Source organism: Musca domestica, unplaced genomic scaffold (assembly GCF_030504385.1).
Source record: "Musca domestica strain aabys unplaced genomic scaffold, Musca_domestica.polishedcontigs.V.1.1 17, whole genome shotgun sequence".
Lineage (NCBI taxonomy): Eukaryota > Metazoa > Arthropoda > Insecta > Diptera > Muscidae > Musca > Musca domestica.
In genome coordinates, this window is record NW_026712230.1 from 6,148,831 (window position 1) to 6,163,741 (window position 14,911).

At 35.1% G+C, this 14,911-nt stretch overlaps 1 protein-coding gene across 1 annotated transcript in view; it reads left to right on the plus strand.

Annotated features, from left to right (window-relative positions):
• The window catches only part of LOC131801739 (5-hydroxytryptamine receptor 2A-like), a 95,779-nt gene extending 81,353 nt beyond the window's left edge, over positions 1–14,426 (plus strand). Inside the window, exon 4 of the mRNA XM_059120682.1 lies at positions 14,298–14,426. The gene's annotated coding sequence lies outside the window, so the exon portion shown is untranslated. The remainder of the gene's footprint in view (positions 1–14,297) is intronic.
• The last annotated feature ends 485 nt before the right edge of the window (positions 14,427–14,911 follow it).

Consider the following 14,911-nt stretch of genomic DNA (forward strand, 5'->3'; position numbering starts at 1 on the left):
TTGGGGTCTATACGAAGACGTGGACCTGCACAGACAATTTTCTGTCTTAGACTGTAGTATACATTTCGAACTTCAAATAATAAATTTGAAACAATTCCGGTGAATAATGTCGCTAAAATCATCAAAATACCGAATATCGGGAGGTAGCGTTGTATGGGGTCTATACGAAGACGTGGACTTACATTTTCACCATTTTCAATACCAAAAGTCCTGCAGACATTTGAGTAAAATTTTATCAATCTACTTCATTTCGTTCGGAAGCTAGAGTGATTTTCACAAACGTACAGACGGAAGGAATTTAAATGGCTTTACCCCGAGCTCATTTTTCAATGTTTGCCGAATGGAATATTGCGTTCAGCTCACGACCCATTTTTTCGGCCACTGCGACGCCGCTTTCGATCAAGTCGCTTCTTTACTTTTCGAACCATTTCTGCTGATGTTGCTGTTTTCTTCCGTCCACTTCCATGACGTCGGGCTACGCTACCGATATCACGTTAACGAGCGACGATATGAGACACAAAAGATTTATTCACTTTTAAATGCTGGAGTGCTTAAACCATTGCCACATGTGGTTTTGCAGCCTAACGTAATAAAATTACACTATCACGCTTGAATTCCATCACGAATAACTTTTTTTTCTAGAAAATTCTTACCAAAATGCTTTTGTACGCTTGTAAACAATATAATGAGCTGTCACTGGAATAATTTTAACAGCTATTGAACGAGTGGCTTAGAAATGACAGCAGTCTGAAGTTGGTTGCAGTTTTTCGTCTTACCCAGTATATATCTTCAAACCGAATTATCAGTCCAAATGACCTGAATTTTTGCACATTTTGACCGAATTCAGTCTAAAAGCAAGAAGCAAATTTGTAGAAAATCGATACAGATCCGATTTGGGGATTTAAGTCCCTCACATAGGTATTATGCACTCCACAAAAATAAAATTTGGTACAACATAACTTATTTAGCTACCTGTATCAAATTTTGTCGAGACCGGATCAGATTAGGAGATAACTCCCATATTTATATATTTATCCGACATGAGGTTTATTGTGCTCCAAATGGCTAATGTCAACCTAAATGGAATAAATTTTGGCAATTCCGATTGAATTCATCCTAGAAACAAGTATATGAAATTTGGTGAAATCGGTTCAGATATAGCTATAGCTCATATATAGTTTCAGCCGATTTGGTGCTAAAGTCCCTCACATGCTTAATATGCACTCCACAAAAATGATATTTAATGCCTTGTATCAGAAAACCTTGCTCGAAATATCTCTGTCAAATTTATCGAAATCGGTTCAGATTTTTATATACCTTCGATAAACATCTTCATGCGATTTTACGGTTATTTTCCGCCATATATGTAATATAAGTCCAAATTGGACAAATGGTGAAACTTGGTCCGGTATACCTATTGGTTCAATAAATATTTTTTAATATAATCCTAATCGAAGCCATATCATGCTCTATACAACAATCTTACAGTACGTTTACATATAAAGGGATTAACCCACAAGATTTGGATTAAACTTATCATACCCATATACTTCAAATAAATCCTTTTAAATTAGGTTGACTCTACAAAAAAACTCTAACATAAACATGGCAATGATTGGTTCAGAGGTTGTATTCACATAAATTCTGAATATAAACTTGCAATTTGTATTAGGTGAAAAGTGTGATTTTTCCTACAAAACCAGTGGTGCTGCTTATCATTAGTACTGTGATTTCGATCGTGATTGCAAATAAATCAAGATAGCTTTTGTTGCCAGGGAAACAGTGTAGTATATGTTTGCCAAATAAATGATTTGCGTCAGTTATGGAGAGAAAATTTAAAATTGTTAACTTTTTTTAAACAGTTCAAAAAAATACTAAAGGGTTTGAAATAATTCAATACATCAAGAAACACACATAAAATGACACTCGTTCATAAATTATAATATACACACATATATATAGTAAAATACATACATGTATGTACTAGTTATCGAAATCTATGAAATTTCCCAAACAACGTATTACACATTATTCTGAAAAGTTGTTTCATTTTTTACATCTTGTTATGTTTTATTTTTTTGTAAATTCACAATCTCTAGAGCCCCGAGATTGTCGAATTTGATCAAATGTTACAAGTTGTGTTATTCATCTATGCATACATATTTATATCATAAGTAAATCATTAAATTAGTACGTAAATATCTTCACTTTATTTTGTATTAAAAAATAAATCTATAAATTTATACTCATTATTTTTTGAATTTATATAAAATTAAATATTCTAAAAGAAAATACTAATAAAAAGAATTATTAAATAAACAAAGATAAAGCGAAGTTTCCTTGGTATAAAGGGAAAGCGGCATCGAGAAAAGTGAGGGATTGTGAAGCTATTTTTTGAAAAATAGCTATTGATATAGGTAAAATTAAAACACGTAAAATTCAAATAAATTAAGTTTTAATAACCATTGCACAGTGGTCGCTGCCATTGGCCAAAATTCAAAAAAATTAAAATCAGATATTTATTGCCAAATGTGTACAAATGAACTCTTAAGAGGTTAAGCTTTTTAGAAAACATAATAATCTTGGCTTCATTCTAACGGGACACTTCGAAAATAGCATCAAAAAAGAGAAAATGTAGTTAGTTGTTTTTATACCCTCCACCATACTATGGAGGGTATATTAATTTTGTCATTCCGTTTGTAACTCCTAGAAATATTCATGTCAGACCCAACAAAGTATATATATTCTTGATCAGCGTAAAATTCTAAGACGATTTAGCCATCTCCGTCCGTCTGTCTGTCCGTCTGTCTGTCTGTCTGTCTGTTGTAATCACGCTATCTTTCGAACATATTGAGATAGAAGGCTAAAATTTTGCACATATGTATTTTTTTCCCAGTAGGCAGGTTAAGTTCGTAAATGGGCCATGTAGGTCCAAGTTATCATATAGCCCCCATATAACGGTACCCCCGATATTCGGTATTTTGATGATTTTAGCGACATTATTCACCGGAATTATTTCAAATTTGGCATTTGAAGTTTGTAATGGATGCTACAGCCTAAGACAGAAAATTATCTGTGCAGGTCCACGTCTTCGTATAGCCCCCATATAACGGTACCCCCCGATATTCGGTTTTTTGATGATTTTAGCGACATTGTTTACCGGAATCGTTTCAAATTTGGTATTTGAAGTTCGTAATGGATACTTCATCCAAAGTCAAAGAATGAGCCATGTAGGTCCACGTCTTCATATAGCCCCTATATAACGGTACCCTCCGATATTCGGTATTTTAATGATTTTAGCGACGTTATTTACAGTGATTGTTTCAATTTTCGTCGAATAAGCATTCGATATTTTTAAGATTTTAACAGAATTTTTAACGGGTTTTATTTTTTGGAAATTGCCAAATTTGTGGAGGGTATTAAAAGTTCGGCCCGGCCGAACTTACAGCTTTTTACTTGTTTAGCTCCTTAGAACGTAAAATGTCAAATAACATTACAATCTGGTGTAGAAATGTGACAAGAATTGGGCAAATAACCCTTATTCGGGAGGTACGTTATATGGGGACCATGCCAAAACATGCATCGACCATATCTATTTTGTAACATTTTTTATATTTATCCCATCAAGGTACCATAACCAAAGACTCATATTGATATCTGCACTGAAAGTATTTTTGGCCGCTGTTCCCATACGACCTCGACCACTGTGCATTGGACACGTCCTGGAACACGTCGTGTATTCGATACACCTTACACATACCACTTTCTCGTCACAAAGGTATTGCTACCATTCATTACACAAGAATTTGTCCTAATTTTGGTGCGATTTTTTTTACATTTTAAAACATATCATGCATCACAAATCCAGAAAAAACGCGGCTCTCACCATGAAAGTTTCAGAATGTTTAACTCACACAAAATTGGTGTAATGTGTGTTACTGAAACGCCTTTAATGTACACAAAATGAATGCCAGAATAGAGGTTCAGTTCTTGTTGTGTGAAAATGAGAAATAAAACAAGTTAAAAGCAGTAAGTTCGGCCGGGCCGAAATTTTAATACCCTCCACCATTTGCAACGAATTTGGAAATTTTCAAAAATAAAATCCTTAAAAAATTGTGTTAAAATTTTGAAAATACCGAATATAGCCGTTATTTTGGGGTCTATACGACGTGGGCATACATAGGCATTGTTTCTCATAAGCCATTACCATATTCAAATTCGAAACTTGAAATAAACGGTGAATAATGTAGCTAAAATCATCAAAATACCGAATATAGGGAGGTACCGTTATATGGGGGCTATCCGAAGACCTGGCCCCGCACAGACAATTTTCTGTCACAGACTGTAGTTCCCATAACGAACATCAAATACCAATTTTAAAACAATTCCGGTGAATAATGTCGCTAAAATCATCAAAATACCGAATATAGGGAGGTACCGTTATATGGGGGCTATATGAAGACGTGGACCTGCACAGACAATTTTCTGTCTTAGGGTGTAGTATCCATTTTGAACTTCAAATACCAAATTTGAAACAATTCCCGTGAATAATGTCGCTAAAATCATCAATATACCGAATATCGGGAGGTACCGTTATATGGGGGCTATAAGAAGACGTGGACCTGCACGGATAATTTTCCGTCTTAGGGTGTAGTATCCATTTTGAACTTCAAATACCAAATTTGAAACAATTCCCGTGAATAATGTCGCTAAAATCATCAAAATACCGAATATAGGGAGGTACCGTTATATGGGGGCTATATGAAAACGTGGACCTACATAGCCCATTTACAAACTTAACCTGCCTACTGGAAAAATAAACATGTGTGCAAAATTTTAGCCAACTATCTCAATTCATTCGAAAGATAGCGTGATTACAACAGACAGACAGACAGACGGACAGACAGACAGACAGACGGACATCGCTAAATCGACTTAGAATTTTACGCTGATCAAGAATATATATACTTTGTTGGGTCTGATATGAGTATTTCGAGGAGTTACAAACGGAATGACAAAGTTGATATACCCTCCATAGTATGGTGGAGGGTATAAAAATTGATGTAAAAAAATCTACTTGGAACAAATTAAATGATTAACATTGCCAACCGCCAAATTTTTATTTTTTTTCTTTGATTTAAAAAAAAAAAAACATGGGTCCGTCGAATATGGGCAACCCTGTATAACTGTGCCTCATATAACTGTACCTCCAGATATTCGGTATTTTGATGATTTTTGCCACACTTTTCACAGAAAATGTTTAAAATTTGGAAATTGAAGTTCAATCCATCTCTGACAGATAATTGCCCATGCAGCACCCATATAATGATACCTCCCTATAGTAATGGACTTTGACAAAAATTGACATTGACAACAATGTATATACAGGTCCACGTCTTCGTATAGGTCCCAATATAACGATAATTCTCTGTTTATTTATGATTTTAGCAGTAGTTTTTAAAAGATTTTTTTTGAAAGATGCAAATTCTTTTCATATGTTGAAGGGTATTCAAAGTTCGGCCCAACTAAACTTACTGTTTTTTACCGGAGAAAATCTTGATTCCCCATCGACAGTTGGACCCGGGTCGATCAAAATCCATGAACATCATAATACTTTTTTCATATGTACATTAAATCCTACTGATTTAAACAAACGAACATAAGCTGAGCATATTACCGCTTTGCGGAACTTAAATCCAAGTATGGCGTCATTGCTACCACAGAACTATGTCTTTGAGTTTTTCTTAAATTTTTCTCTTACTCTCGTAAATATTTCAGCCACGAAGAAATTGTTCTCCACTGAAGACACTACAGCTGTAAGCGTAGATAAAATTCTTTGCCAAGACACCGACCGTAATAACCACTTGAAATTCCTTGAATTGCATCCAAAGCTAGAAAACAGACAAACACAACCGGTGACCATTAAATCACGAATTCAAATTCTCGTAAATGGCGGTGTCTTCCACGACAAAGGAGAACTTCACATAATGGTGACAGTGGAAGAATTCACTGTGGTAATGTGGACGTACCTGATACTGGCATAGTTGGTATGCTTCCCATTGTCTTGCTTAATGAAATTAGTGCGAAAAAAACACTACTTGTGACGTCTTATTTAGATTTCATTTATTACGCTTAGCATTATTTCTTTCTAACTTTCACACTTTTCCAAATTATCTTCTGTGCTATGGAGGCATTTAAATAGGTAAGACTGTGGGTAAGAGTGTGAAGGGGTAGGTGGTGTAATAGTTCGTTGGCATACCTCTAATTCCTTGTATGGTTTGCGCCAAGATTTTCTAAAGTTATTCACACAACGACATTTCCATATTCAACATTCCTCTTCATCTGGGGTTTTCTCACCGCCAACAACAGGGTGGGGGATATTACAACCCCCCCACATCCCTCCTGCTTCTAATAACATCATTTACGATAGTGTATTATGAGCTTTGGCGCTCACGGAAGTCCCATCGCAAAAACCAAAGCACATCTCCGAAAGCATTAACGGCATTTGAATGTACAATGAGCCTTAACGTCATGTTGAATAGTGAAGGCATGCGATTGCGAAATGCTGAACATAATTCGGCTCTACTTTTTGACGATAATCATTAGCAGGCAATCGAATTCAATTCAATTCGTTTCCATTAAATGATTCAATGTTGCAGAACATTGATGTGTTGGCGGTAAATGCTCGCAGCGATTTGAAATGAATCGCCAAGTGGTGAAGCTAACCACAGTGGTTTCGTATGGTTTGCAAAGGCGAAATTTGTGTTAGATAAAATGGTTGAAGGATTGAATGGCTTCTTGGTCTATGCCCAGTAAACCAAATGTTGCAGGTGACGTCAAGAAATCAATGTGAAAGTTGCAAAGTATTTCTTGGTTGGTGCTGACCGAATGACAGGGAAGTCCAATGAAACCAAATTTTGGATAAATTTGAAAACAGCTGGGTAGTTTTCTTGAAAACCAACACATGCAACAAACTTGTACAGGACCAATTCAATTCCGGTCTCTTCTAATAGGAAAAAAACAAACTTCATTCGAAATCGCTAATAATATCGACCGAATTACTCGGTCCTTAATCGCCGATATAAACAACTTCAAATGTGTATATTTTAGCTTTTCTTCAGCTCTCTGGCTACAGAAAGTAGATATGATTTATGTGAAAAATAAGACTCTGTGGGCGAAAGCTGTCTTAGATGAGTTACTTTCCGTCTGACGAGTTAGTGTGCGATATTACCCTCGAGAGTAGGATCTAATTTGATTTTGTGCCTCCTTTACAAAAGTTCAAAGTTTAGAAAAATATATATATAGAAAAATATATATATTGGTTGAAACTTCAGAAAGAGTAATATTTACATAAAACTTATATACTTGTAGCTGCAATACAAAACGAGTACAATTTTGAATAAAAACCGACATGATTTACTGATTTCCTCTAAAATACACAAATTTCTATATTTTTCCTCCCAAAAAACTCCAAAACTTCCTACTAAAAACCAAAACTTCAAGCAGTAAGTTCCGCCGGGCTGCATTCTGTTAAAATGTGAAAAATACCGAGCATAGCCGTTATTGAAGTCTATACGAAGACATGGACCTACATAGGCAACTTTTGTCATAAGCCATTACAATATTCGAATACGAAACATAAAAGGCAACTCTTTAGCTCTTTTGAGTCTATTTTCTTACTGTTGCGGTGTAAGTTCTTGCACTTATTGGAATTTCAATGGCTTTACCCCGAGCTCATTTTCTTAATATTTGCCGAATGGAATATTGCGATATGCTCAGCTCAAGAGGCATTTTTCGATCACAGCGACGCGGGTTTCGATCAAGTCGCTTCTTTTCTGTTCGAACCATTTCTACTGATGTTGCTGTTTTCTTCCGTCCACTTCCTTGACGTTGGGCTACGAGTGATGATACGAGACTCAAAAGATTTATTCACATTTAAATGCTGGAGTGCTCTAACGATATCCACTTTTGGGTTTCCAGCCAAATATAAAGAAATCACAATATCACGCTTGAATTCCATCACGAATAACTTTTTTTCAGGAAGATTCTCACCAAAATGATTCTGTACGCTTGTAAACAATATAATGAGCTCTCACTGGAATAATTTCAACAGCTGTCGGTCGAGTGGCTCCCCCTGTATGTATGGTGGAGGGTATAAAAACAGTAAATGCATTTTTATCAGTGCTACAAATAAACTTTTATATTGAGAAAGTGGACTATGCCAATTATCAACCTTTTTGTATGCGTATTTAGAATCAAAGGGATCCAATATTTGGGAGGTATATCCAACTCTGAACCGATTTCCCCCAAATTAGACGGAGGCATTTGTACCTCCCGTACCACATAACATTGCTGCAGAGTGCATAATATAAGTTCGAGAAGAACTATATTAAAAATATATATCGGAGCAATAGATGTATGGGAATCGGGTGTCAACAAAGTCGCATATTCTTCTAGGATAAATACAGTCGAATGAGCAAATATCCATCCAATTGGGGCTGACATTACTTGTTTGGTGCACAATAACCGTCAAGTCGGATGAAGATATGTGTGGGAGCCAAATCTGAATAGATATCGATAACATTTCTGAGCTGTATCTGATATCTGGCACAAAATATCATTATTGTGAAGTGCATATTGCAAATGTGAGGTACTAAAACGCCAAATCGCATGAAACATATACAGGGTTGCACATATTTGACGGACCCATCTGGCAACGCCATAACTTTTGACAGAGATGTCACATCGCTTAATGAAGCGTCAGTCCAAGCTGATTTTTACCATGAACCAATACACGCGCTCTGAAATAGTTGAAATTTACAAAAAGTCAATTGTGAAAACTCAACGTGCTTTTAAAACATTAAAAATGTGAGAAGTGCGCCTTCTAAGAACACCATTAAGCGTTTATACGAAAAAATTTCGACTGGTAAGGCTCTTTCTAATCCGAAGAGGCCATATAAAAGTCGACCAAGGCGATCGGCCGAGAATATCGCTGCCGTACGAGCCAGTGTTGAAAGGTCCCCAAGAACATCTCAAAAACGCCGTTCTCAGCAGTTGGGCATGGCTCGGTCCACTTTACAACGAATTATTCGCATTGATTTGCATTTGTTTCCGTACAAAATTCAATTGACGCAAAGAATGTTGCCTGCGGACAAGCCTCGTCGATTGGAATGGGTCCAAAGGTCCGTCGAATATGGGCAACCCTGTACATGGAAGCTATAGCTATATCTTAACCGATTTTGACCAACTTTGAAGCATTTTTGCTAGGCTGATTTCGGTCGTATGTACAAACATCTAGTTCATTTGGGCGGATATTTACAACATGGTCTGCTATAAACCCCAAATCCCATGAAACATATGTATGGGAGCTATATCTGAATCGAGTTTCAATAAATATGAATTACTTATTTCTGGACTGCATTTGATCGGATGAGCCGAAATATGTACCATTTGAACGAAAATTTGAAAAAATTACAATAAACAAGTAGAAAGCAGTTGAGTTCGACTGGGCCGAACTTTGAATATCCTCTGTACAAAATACTTTGTACATACTGCGGTTGAGGCGCTGGGAAAAACTAGCAATAAACAATCAATATTCAAAAATTACATATTTCCCAGCCGCCATAAAATACCACATGTGAACAATTCGGTGATCTTGTGCGCTGACGTATACAATAATGTGACAGATAATAAAGGTTATGACCCACACGCACAGATATCGATGCGCTCAGTAGATGCACAAGACCACTAGAATGAAATGACAAGCAGCCCTGCAATGTTCTCCATTCAATATTAGAATAGATAAGAACAATTGTGTGGCTGCAACTAGGTTAAGTTAGATTAGTTTCAGTAGTACGTAAATAAAAACAGAATTGAATCAACAGTTTAACCATTAGGTAGGTTTTCTCTTCTCATTCACCCTCCGTCATTTATAAATTAACGCTCTGTTATCCTATTACGAACTTAAAATACGAAGTTTCAAAAAAATATATGTATATTATTAAGGATGTGGTTAAAATTATCATGGTACTAAATATCTGGAGTTTCCGCTGTATGAAGCTATACCTAAAGATGGATCTGTTAAGTTAATTTTTTGCCATAGACGGAGGCATCCATTACGAATTACACATCACGTTTAAAATAATTCGTTTGAAAAGTTTGGCTAAAATTATCAAATTACCGAATATCTAGGGCTTTCGTCATAATGGACTATAGGGAATATATACAGTAATATTCTTCAACCACAATCCAAGGAGGGTATATTAACTTTGTCTCTCCGTTTGTAACATCCCTAAATATTCGTCCTAGACCCCATAAGGTATATATATTCATGATCAGCACAAAATTAACGATGTCGAGGCGATTTAACGATGTCCGTCCCTCTGTCTGTTGAAATCACATTATTTGAAGTAGAGTTTCAAATTTTGGCACAACAATTTTTAATGTGTCTAGGATTCGTATAGCCCCCATATAACGTTACCTCCCGATATTCGGTATTTTGATGATTTTCGCCACATTTTTCAAGGATTTGTCTAAAAAATGGTATTTATATTTCGCAATGGGTTCTAGATCTGGTGACGGAACATTGTCCATATAGGTCCACGTTTTCCTATATCGCACATACTACGGCACCCACCGGTATTCGGTATTTTGATAATCCTAGTCACATTTCAAATTCGGTATTTAAATCTCGCAAATATATAATAATCTTTTTAATATAAAATTGTCTATTTTTGATTGCCCTCATATAAAGGCTTCACCTACTTTATGGTTTTTATTATCCATTATCCAAAAGGTCTTACTGGTATTTGTAAATGGTGGCTTTTGTGAGTATTTTTCTTTCTTTGTAACAAACCAAAATCGACCATCAGTAGTAACACTTTACAGCATTAACTCAAACTCCTCTAGATTACTTCTCAAAGTTTCACACGAAATGATAATCTCAAAATTAAAAAAAAAACAGCTTTATGAAAGAATGTGCTTCTTTTCACTGTCCTTCATCAGCCATTTTTCCATAGAAAAATTAATAGAAAATTCCAACGAAAAGTAATTATTGGGGATGTCGAACTCGGAGAATCTTGATTAAAAAACAGGTTTACTGGATTTTTCGGAAAATACCAAATGGTTCAGGATTGTAGCATATTTTCAGAAAGAATTAAATAGATTATTTCAATTAAAACTAACCCCAATTACTGCTTCAATGAAACATGGGAAAATTCCAAAACCCAAAAAAAAAAATTCCCGCGTTTGCTATCCCTAGTAATGGTGGTAAGAATACAATTTTTTATGCAAAATAATGTCAAGGCAAATGGCTTAAGAAAATATCAATCTGCTAGGTCGATATCAATCGCCGTTTGTCTGATGAAAGTGACTGGTAGTTGCGTCAATTTCAGTAACCAATGGAAATGGCCATTGATATTCACGCGACACCATTACTTGCACAAAACCAAATTCTAATCGAAACGCATTTGTATGGAATTGTGGCGAAGCATGTTTATGAGAAATACATATTTTCCACTTAATTGAATTGTTCTGTTTTTAATTGATGACGTAAAAGAGAAATGTGAGATTCGATAACTGTCGGTGGGAGGAGACTAGGCATATTTACTTTTCCAAAGTCGTAGCCACTACTTATAAATTCTATTTTTAACAAATGCATGCAACATGATTGGTAGTAGAACCAGTAAGGAAAGACAGAAAGACTTTATGATACCCAACACCACTATGAATATTAACAAGAGTCCGGTTTCTATTTGGTTCATCTTAACCGATTTACACAAAATTGGTAACATCTTAAAGCTTATTGAAGTACCTATTTATTTTCAAGCGTATGATGGTGCTATTTTAACAGGCAAGGTGGTATTATTGTAGCGGTAATTTTTGGAAAAAAACTCCAAAAAGTAGAAAATGTGCTCTTCAAGGGGTAATTAGTTTTATGTACCAAATGATAATCCATACTCTTACCTTTGTAAAATATGTATGATATGTCTTGTATTGCCTAAGATATTATGTGTCTTTAGATTTGCTCTTCTGGAGAATGTTAAATACCGACTACGCGTTTCGTAGTTTTTCTAAAATTGTTTATTCTGTCGGAGGTAGCCGACCTTCTGCCGGTGCTTGAAATTTTCTCCTCTGGTAATGTCAAACGCCGACTACGCGAACCGTAGTTGTCCTAAACTTATACGTTTTGTTGGCAGCCGGTCTTCGTCCGGGCCTTCAGTTTTCTCTTCTGGCACATGTCCAACACCGGGCACGCTATCCATAGTTTTTCTGGTATATGGCCAACACTGAATTCGAAACAAAGAAACTAAACAAAAGCCCTGGATCAATTAAAAAAACTTGGCTTTAGTCAAAACTATTTCCATAGGAGACAAATTTAAAGCTAATATCTTGAGACCCACAAAAGATATCGATACATGTGGCGCCATTTTTGAACGACAAAAGTGTAGTGTAATGTGATGGATAAATCTTATTTCTCCATAATGGGACATTTTCGATTTTTTTCAAAATTTTCCGGTACAAAAAATACAACCTATTTATACCCTCCATCATACTATGGAGGGTATATCAACTTTGTCATTGCATTTGTTACTCCTCGAAATACTCATGTCAGACCCAACAAATTATATATATTCTTGATTAGCATAAAATTCTAAGTCGATTTAGCAATGTCCGTCTGTCTCTTGTAATCACATTATCTTTCGAAAGAATTGAGATATTGCACACATGCGTATTTTGTCAGTGGGCAAGATAAATTCGTCATGTCGGGCCACGTTTTCGTATAGCCTTAACTCTAGTTTAGTAGAAACTCTTCAATTTTCTTTTCTTTTTTTTTTTTCAATTAAATATTTTTCTGGACCCAGAAAAGATATTCGCACAAATTGTAGAATTTTGGAAAGGTAAGAGTGTCAGCTTTAATTTGGCATCAATTTTGTTGATGGTCCCTAATGGGCCCCTTTTCGATTTTTTGTGGCTTTTAAAAAAAATCCGGGTCCAAAAAATCGGTATTTTGAATATAACTTTTGAACCGCTTATAAATAACCCCATAAACTTTCCTATAGCGGGCTATTATTATTTGTCTTTATCGGGTAAGTGGATTGGGGCCAGCCCGGTTCTTGGACCCGAACTTTCTAAGAAAAACCCTAAGAAAACAATAGTTTCTCGGAATAAGGGTAAAAATACATACCTCTGGAAAAAATCAAAAAAATCGAAGAGTTTTTACTAAATTAGAGGCTCCAAATAACGGTAACCCTCAATATTCTGTATTTCATTGATTTTAGCGACATTACAGACCGGAATTTGAATTTCGCATTGAAAGATCTTAATTGGATACTTCCACCTATAACACAAAATTGTCTATGCTGGTCCACGTTCTCGTATACTCGGTCCATTTCGCTATAATGCAGGTCCTCGTCTTCGTATAGCCCCCATATAACGATTTTCATTTAAACCGTATTTTTCGACGAAATTTTTTAAAGTTTTTTAAGTTTGTTCCAAATGAAGGGTACAATCCGGGCCCGGCCTGGCCAAACTTAGGTGCTTTTTTACTTGAAAAAGCTAATATTTTCGGTAAATAATCACTATTTTAGAAGAACAAAAGTGTATATTATCGATAAATCTGTATCGATTTTTGCAAAATTTGACATACGCGATTCTAGGCGAAATTTGGCAAAAATTCATCCCATGTTACGCATTCGGCGAACTTGAAATCATCAAAATGCCGAACTTTAGGAAATACCGTTATATGGGCGCTATAAGAAAACATGGACCAAAATGGCCCTTTTACGAACTTTACCTGCCTACTGGCAAAATACACACGTGTGCTAGATTTTTATTGTGTGATTACAACATTTAAGATAGCGTGATTACAACCGACAGACGAACATCGCTAAATCGACTTAGAATTTTACGTTGATCCAGAATATACATTCATTGTAGGGTCTATCAAGTTATTTCAAGAAGTAGAACTATAGAATGGTGGAGGGTATAAAAGTTTCCCCGCCCCTGTTGATCCGAGATTGTCGGTAAGAGAGAGAGAGAGAAAGATAGAAGGTACAAATTACAAATGTTTAATATAAATCAGCAGCTTAATTCATGTGGTTTAAAAATTGTAATATGAACAATTGTATTTGTGAAAATAGCATATAGTTCTTCGAATACAGTTGTATGTGTACATATTATTTTACACATACTTTAAAATTGGTTTTGATATATAATAAGTATACCTTAACAAATAGATTAACTCTCAAATTGTATATAAGATTTTTAATAATATGCAAATATTTTCATATTTTCAGATACCTCTAAAGGACCACAAATGAAATGATTTTTTTCTCCCCACAATCTTGCAATAAAATACCCGTGTTATACCTATGAGAAAACTCCAGTTTAACTACAAAAATAAACAGCAAAAACAACAACAACAAAAACCCTAATCAAAATGTTTAAAACATCAAAAAATACAAAACTGTATGTATGTACAAAATTAAATTTAAGTAAGTAAATAAAATTAAGGAATACCAACAAAAACAACAACAACAACCAAAGAAACTATAGTGCTGTAAATATTTATAAATAACAATAATCAATAATTAGTCGTAAGTGTTTTTGGAAACCAAATAGATAAACTAGTTTGAAATAAGTTGGACAACAACAACAACAACAACAAATGCTACAAACTTAATTATACCATATTTAAAATGTGTTAATGCTCATGTTAATAATAGCAATAAGGCTAAACAAATACATACATACATATATTCATAGGAACTTACCTTACACATACAAACAAACAGACGATTAATCAAAATGTGAGTGTGTGTTAACGAAAACTGTTCATCTTTATTGTTAAATTGAGAAATACGACTAAACAAAAAAAAAAACTTTTGAAAATCTATAAAAAAAAACGTGT